This window comes from Leptonychotes weddellii, unplaced genomic scaffold (assembly GCF_054177405.1).
Source record: "Leptonychotes weddellii isolate Sample4059 unplaced genomic scaffold, ASM5417740v2 HiC_scaffold_9274, whole genome shotgun sequence".
In the NCBI taxonomy this organism is placed as follows: Eukaryota; Metazoa; Chordata; class Mammalia; order Carnivora; family Phocidae; genus Leptonychotes; species Leptonychotes weddellii.
The window spans coordinates 1-7,466 of NW_028064441.1; the positions used below are offsets into that span (position 1 = coordinate 1).

General features: G+C 41.4%; 1 long non-coding RNA gene across 1 annotated transcript; it reads right to left on the minus strand.

Annotated features, from left to right (window-relative positions):
* Positions 1-3,880: 3,880 nt before the first annotated feature.
* Positions 3,881-6,308, minus strand: LOC145720024 (uncharacterized). The gene is made up of 2 exons (XR_014142747.1): positions 6,193-6,308; positions 3,881-3,959 (listed from the first exon to the last, which is right to left on the minus strand). It is a non-coding gene; the product is annotated as an uncharacterized LOC145720024 (long non-coding RNA).
* Between the last annotated feature and the right edge of the window lie 1,158 nt (positions 6,309-7,466).

Below are 7,466 nucleotides of genomic sequence, written 5' to 3' on the forward strand. Positions count from 1 at the left end.
CGGTGATGGGTATTAAGGAGGGCACGTACTGCATGGAGCACTGGGTGTTATACGAAAACAATGGATCGTGGATCACTACATCAAAAACTAATGATGTATTGTATGGTGACTAACATAACATAATAAAATTAAAAAAAAAAAAAAGGTGGGGAGACTGAGCAAATCACCATGGAAAACCACCAACTTAAAAAGTAGGCAGAAACAAGGAAAAACAAACAATGTGGAGACCAAACAACCAGAAGACAAAAGATAAAATGGCCGTAGTAAATCCTTACCCATCAATAATCACCCTAAATTTAAATGGATTGAATCCATCAGTCAAAAGGCACAGAGTGGCTGGATGGACAGAAAAAGACTCAACCATATGCTGCCTACAGGGGTCATGTCTCAGCTCTAACGACACACACAGGCTCAAAGTGAAGGGATGGAATATATGTTAATAAATTGGACACATTTCAATCTAATTTTATACCTCAAGGAACTAGAAAAAAAAGAACTAAGCCCAAATTTAGCAGAAAGGAGGAAATAATAAAGATCAGAAAAAAATAGAGACCAGAAAAACAACAGAAAAGATCGAGACTAAGAGCCAATTCTTTGAAAAGATAAAAAAAATTGACAAACCTTTAGACTAAGAAAAAAAAGAAGACACAAAATTAGAAATCAAAGAGGAGACAACTGATACTACAGAAATACACAGAATCATAAGAGATGACTGTGAAAGATTATATGCCAACAAATTACATAACCTACAAGAAATGGATACATTTCTAGAAACCTACAACCTAAGACTGAATCAAAAAGAAACCAAAAATTTGAACAGACCAATAATGAATAAACCAGCATCACTTTGATGCCAAAACCAGAGAAGGATACCACAAAAAAATAAAAAGGTAGACAATATCTCTGATGAATATAGATGCAAAAATTCTCAACAAAACATTAGTGAATCAAATTCAAGAACACATTAAAAGGATTATACACCATGATCAAGTGGGATTTACCCGTGGGATATGAGGATGGTTCAACATACACAAATCAATAAATTTAAGACATCACATCAAATAAAAATCACATGATCATCTCAATAGATACAGAGAAAGCACTTCACAAAATACAACACCTTTTCATGATAAAAAGCCTTAATAGATTGGGTATAGAAGGAACATACCTCAACATAATAAAAGTCACATATGACAAATTCACAGCTAACATTATACTCAAAAGAGATAAAATGAAAGCATTTCCGTTAAAATTAGGAGCAAGACAAGGATGCCCACTCTCATCACTCCTATTCAGTATAGTACTGGAAGTCTTAGCTAGAGCAATTAGGCAAGACAAAGAAATAAAAAGCATCCAAATTGGAAAGGAAGAAGTAAAATTGTTGCTATTTGCTGATGACACTATCTTATACATAGAAAATCCCAGAGAGTCAGTCAAAAAACCATTGCAGTAATCAACAATTTCAGTAGAGCAGCAGGATATAAAATCAACAAACAGAAATCAATTATGTTCCTTTACACTCAGGATGCACTCAATAACAATAAAATACTTAGTAATATATTTAACCAAGGAAGTGAATGGAAATCTACGAGACTTTCCTGAAAGAAACTGAAGATACAAATGAATGGAAAGACACCCCAGTTCATGGATCTGAAAAAATTAATATTGTTATAATGGCCAAACTACCCAAAGCAATCTGCAGAGATTCAATGCAATCTCCATTAAAATACCAAAGGCATTCTTCAAAAAAGAAAAAGAAAGAAAGAAAGGAAGAAAGAACAACCCTAAAATTTGTGTGGACCCAAAGAAGACCGTGAATAGCCAGAGCAATGCTGAGAAAAAAGAATAAAGCTGGAGGCATCATGCTTCCAGGTTTCAAACTATACTACAAAGCCATAGTAATAAAAGCAGGATGATCCTGGCGCAAAAATAGATACATCGACCAGTAAAACAGAATAGAAGGCCTAGATTTAAATCCCAGTATATATAGTCAAGAATACCCAATGGGGAAAGGACAGTCTCTTCAACAAACAGTGCTGGGAAAACTGGAGAAACACACGCAGAAAAAGAAAGTGGACCATTATCTCACATCCCTCACAAAAATTAACTTGAAATGGGTGAAACACTTAAACGTAAGACCTGAAACCATAAAACTCCTAGAAGGAAATGTAGGGAAAAAGTTGATTGATACTGGTCTTGGCACTGACTTTTTGAACACGATGCCAAAAGCTCAGGCAACAAAAGCAAAAATCAACAAATGGGACCACATCAACTCAAAAGCTTCTGCACATCAAAATTAACAAGTAACAAAATGAAAACCTACAGAGCAGGAGAAAATGTTTGCCAGCCATCTATCAGACAAGGGGTTAATATCCAAAATATATAAAGAAGTCAGTCAACTTAAAAACAACCCATGGATAAGCTAAATGGTAAGATCGTACAATGAAGAAAAGGTATCTACTCACAATCATAGTAAACTGGAAATAAAAAGGAACTTTCCTTAAGTTGGTAAAGGTTATACTTGGAGGAGAAATTTGTGAAGGATACATTCACTTTAAGATAAAGATCAAGAAATGGAAGCCCACTATCATCACTATTATTTAATATAGTATTGGAGGTCTGGCCAACCCTATCAGGAAAGACAAAGAAATAGAGGGTGTAAGGATGGGAACAAAACAGGTAAAATTTTCTTTATTTGCGGATGATCAACTACATAGAGAAATCAACAAGTTACTGGCATAAGAGCCTAATAAGCTTGCCAGAGGCAAGATCACCATATAAAAAAATTAATAACATTTCTCTACACCAACAATAAGCAACTAAAAAATATACTAGAAAGTAAGTTGCCGTTCAAAGTATCAACAAAAACAATGACACATCTAAGAATTAATTAAGAATACTCAACATTTCAGTGGAGATAATTTTAAAAATTAATAAAAGCCAGAGGATGGAATGAATAAATGGGAAGATACTCCATGATCTTAAAAAAGATGATTTCATATATAAAAGACATTAGTTCCCACAAAATTGGTTTATTCATTTAATGTGATCCTAATTCTACTTCTTCTTTTTTTTTTTTTTAAAGATTTTATTTATTTATTTGACAGAATAGCGAGAGCAGGAACACAAGCAGGGGGAGTGGGAGAGGGAGAAGCAGGCTTCCCGCCGAGCAGGGAGCCTGATGTGGGACTCGATCCCAGGACTCTGGGATCATGACCCGAGCCGAAGGCAGACGCCCAACAACTGAGCTACCCAGGCGCCCCCTAATTCTACTTCTGAGTGGGATGGTCCTTAAACTAGTGCTCTGAGAACATCGAGAAAACCTGAATGAAATAAATATCCTTAAGGGAGTATCAACCACTGTAGGAGAATCCCAATCTCCATCAACAGTTCTGTGGGTGTCCTCCTCCAGGACCAGACCCAGACTCTCAGTTTCCCGCCTGGCCTAGAGTCTGCCAATGCTCCCAGGGCAAAAATGGCCACAGAAGTTAGCTCATCGCTCTAAGGTCTACCCTGGTTCTGGTTCCCTAGTTCTTGTCCCAGCAACTTCAGGACCTTCAGAGAAATGACTTCTGTCTTTCATTCAACAAACATTTGTGAGGACCCACTATGGGGGCACTATACTAAGTACTAGGGGTAAAGCAGTGAAGAGGGCAGGGTCCCTTCCCTCTGTGAGCTTTCAGGGATGGCCCGAAGCTGTAAGAGGCATGGAAATAAGGCCTGACCCTCAAAATGAATTGTCCAATGTTCTAGTAGAACGGCATCACATGGGAATTGAAAAGAGGGTTTAAGAACGTCAGGTAATTCTCCTACCTGCAGTGCTTTTTGGGGAGCCTATGCAGGGAGATGCTTCTGTTTCCACAGGGACACTTGAAAAACCTCTTTAGGCCGTCATGCCAGTGGTAGTCATGCTGCTCACTGATGCAGGTCTCCAAAGGCTTGAAGTGGGTGTAGGCACACTGCATAAAACCAACAGGAGGGCACACATCTCTCAAGAGCTTTGAAAGAGAAACTGGCTATCTGCTAAGAGGGCAATCTGTTCCATGAGAACTTTTGTTTTCTCACCACCACCCAGGTAGCTGAGAGCAGAGCAACCACCTTATCTACTAGCTGCGCTCATTTCTTGAGTCCCGCGGACTGATTTTTTCTTGTGTTTGCCACAATTTTTGGTCAGGCATGAAGTACACAACAACCTTCTGTAACATCAAGACAGAAACACTGGAAACCTCCCAATAGCTTCATCAGGTCTGTCCTAAATTTACTGCCATTGCTTGGTGATAGGACACTGACACTTGGGGCCTATTCAGTAGCCCTTTTATTTCCTCTTAAAAAGCCTCAGAAAAGGAAGTAAGCTTATTACTACTCTTATTTCATAAGCAGCAAAATCAAGCAGAGACATTAATAATTCACTTGTAATTTCGATCCTCACAAGGACTGAATAGAATAGTAAACACTTAGCAGCATCCAGACTAAGAAAGAGAACCTCCCCAGCACTCCTGAAGCACTCCCTGCGCCCCCTTCCAGGCACTGCTCCCCCTGCACCGCAAGGGTAATTACCACCCTGCTTTCTAGCAGCAGAGATTCATTTGCCTGGTTTTGAATTTTGCATGAATGTAATTGTATGACACATTAAAAAAAAAAGGGGGGGAAGGGAGGGGAGAAAGAAAGAAAAAGAAAAAAAAAGGAAGGGAGGAAGGAAGGAAGGAAGGAAGGAAGAAGAAAGAAAGAAAGAAAGAAGGAAATGATGGGTGAACATTGAAATAGCTGCTGGGACAGAGCACCGTGGTTTCCAGTAATCAGAGTCTAGCCAGAGAAGTAACTTTTGGTTTTGGCAGCCTCAGAAATACAGAGCAGAATGGTACGCCAGCTGTGGTAGGCAGAACAGCCACCCCCTGCCAAGACACACACACCTACTCCCTAGAACCCATGAGCACATTAGGTTACATGGCAAAGGGGGACCAGGGTTGTTAGTTGATCTTAAAATTGGGAAATGATCCTGGATTATCGGGTAGGCCCAATGGAATCATAAGGGCCCTTAAAAGTGGAAGTGGGACTCCTTAGGGAGGAGGCCGGAGGATGTGAGAAGAGGACTTGGCCTGCCATGGCTGGCTCTGAAGATGGAGGAAGGAGTTGCAAGCCAAAGAATACGGGTGGGCTCAAGAAGCCAGGAAAGGTAAGGACGGATTCTTCCCTAGAGCCTCCAGAAGGAACGCAGTCCTGCCAGACCTGGATTTTAGCCCCGTGAGACCCACGGACACTTCCGGCCTACAGAAATGCAAGATAATAAAGTTGTGTCCTTTAAACTGTCAAGGTGGTGGTTATCTGAACAGCAATGGGAAACTAACACACCAGCTATGTCCTTAGGTTTGCTGTTCTGTCAGAGTAAAAGCTGTTGTCTGAGGTAAAACCTTTACTTATTCTCAACTTTCTCAAGGAAGCCCCTGCCTTCTGGTGACAGCTGATTTAGGGCCGTCCCCTAAACGTAAAGGAGTGGTAAGGTTTGAAAAGGAATAAAGACAGAGAAAATTGTACTTGGTAAGCTAAGCCTCTTCCTCCTCTTACACGTGCTTATGAGGGGGATTAGCGAGGGAGGATAAAATGAGTGGTAATGGAAGGATACGGTTCTGCAAGAACTATTTTTTGGTCCTATTTTATCAATGTTGATGGACAGGGGGTTTATCATTTTCTAATAGACTTAGTGTAAAAATTCTGCAAATATAAAAAATAATGTAATTTATACTTTGCCTTGAGATTCAATTTAGCAGGTTAAGCCCTGAGTAGAAAGGGACAATAGTAGTTGGTCCTAACATGGGACGCCAAAGGAAATCATTTAACCTATGTCCTGGGACTGTGAACCACGGACTGAGGGTGTGCTAGAAACTTGAGAAGGACAGGTAAGAATAACTTGGGTCCAATGGACAAGGCTTGCCTTCAGAACCAGGAGCTGTGGTCAAATGAGAGGAGAATCTCACCATCAACACTCTGCCACCAGAGCTCGGAGGCCAAGTGGGCAGGCAGCCAGGTCCTTGGCTGTTGTGAGCAGCTTGCTTTCCAGCCTAATTAAATGACCTGTGCAGGACTCCAATCACAAGACATGGCCCCATATCCCATATATCTCCATGTCCCACTGAGTCACAAGAGGTCACAACAGCTCCAACTGGGCCCAGGGTTAGAAGCATCTCCTATACTCACCGTCTTGCATGTCACTACTCGACATTTCACTTCTCTGATGCTTCTCATCTTTTCTTCCATTTGTTCCTTTTTCACCAGTGGCTCAAAATAACGTTCCTGCAGCTCAGCCTCAGCCTGGAACGACAAGGCATACAAGAGACCTTGCACCAAATCCAACACGTATTCAGGCACTGATTTAATAATAATAAAAACAACCAAAGAGACAAGCTGTTATGAGGACACCTGATAAGAGCTCAAGGAACTGTAAACCAAAAGATGATCAGAAGTAGACATAAGCTCTTATTTTTCCAAAAACTAGGATGAAAGCATCTGATTTAAATTTTAAAACACCAAATACAAACTGAAAATACTAACATTATTAACAGCGTCATCGCGTCAAGTGTGTGCAACAGAAGGGAATTATTTCTCCTGTGCCAATACAGACTCAGGCTATGGAAGGCATTCAGTGGCACCCCACTTATGACAGCCCAGTCTATTTGCCAGACCAAGCACTTGGCAGGAGCAATCCCTGGTTGTCTTGAACAGGGAGTAGGTGTGAGGGCAGAGAGAGATTGAGAGCAGAAGGTGGTCACGGCTGGGGAGTTATTGCAGCTGCACAAGGCCCGGGGCCTCTGGTGGCCACAGAGCCAGGAGCTCAGCTCTACAGCCTCTTAGGGTTGGCCCCAGCTTCTCTCCCGGCCAAGTTTCAGGTCTGGTAGAATGGTGGGATATAAAACTGTCTCATTAGTCAGTAGTTTATCAAAAGAGCAGAGCACTCAGAGCACTGCCCCCATGGAGACATTGTGAAAACCGGTGGGAGCACTTTTTTTGGTCATCCCAATGATTGCTACCCCTGCTACTCGCAGGGACCGGGTAGGCTGCACCCACAATGCATGGAACAGTCCCTTCATATGAAAGGATTCTTCTGACTGTTCTAGAAGGCACCCATGTGGATGAAAAACCCAATTATAATCCTCAAACCTAACTGGCTTTATATACAACCCTACAGTATTTGTGTACAGTTCAAATATACATTGAATATACCAAGAGTACAACCAGGCAACTCCTGTGCATATAGAGGGACAACTGTAGTTTGGTGTCTTCGATCGTTCCCTGGATTATTCACGGTTTAAAGATTTTTTAATTTTTATTTATTTGACAGAGAGAAAGGGAACACAAGCAGGGGCAGTGGGAGAGGGAGAAGCAGGCTTCCTGCGGAGCAGGGAGCCCGATGCGGGTCTCGATCCCATGACCTGAGCCGAAGGCAGACGCTTAACAACTGAGCCACCCAGGCG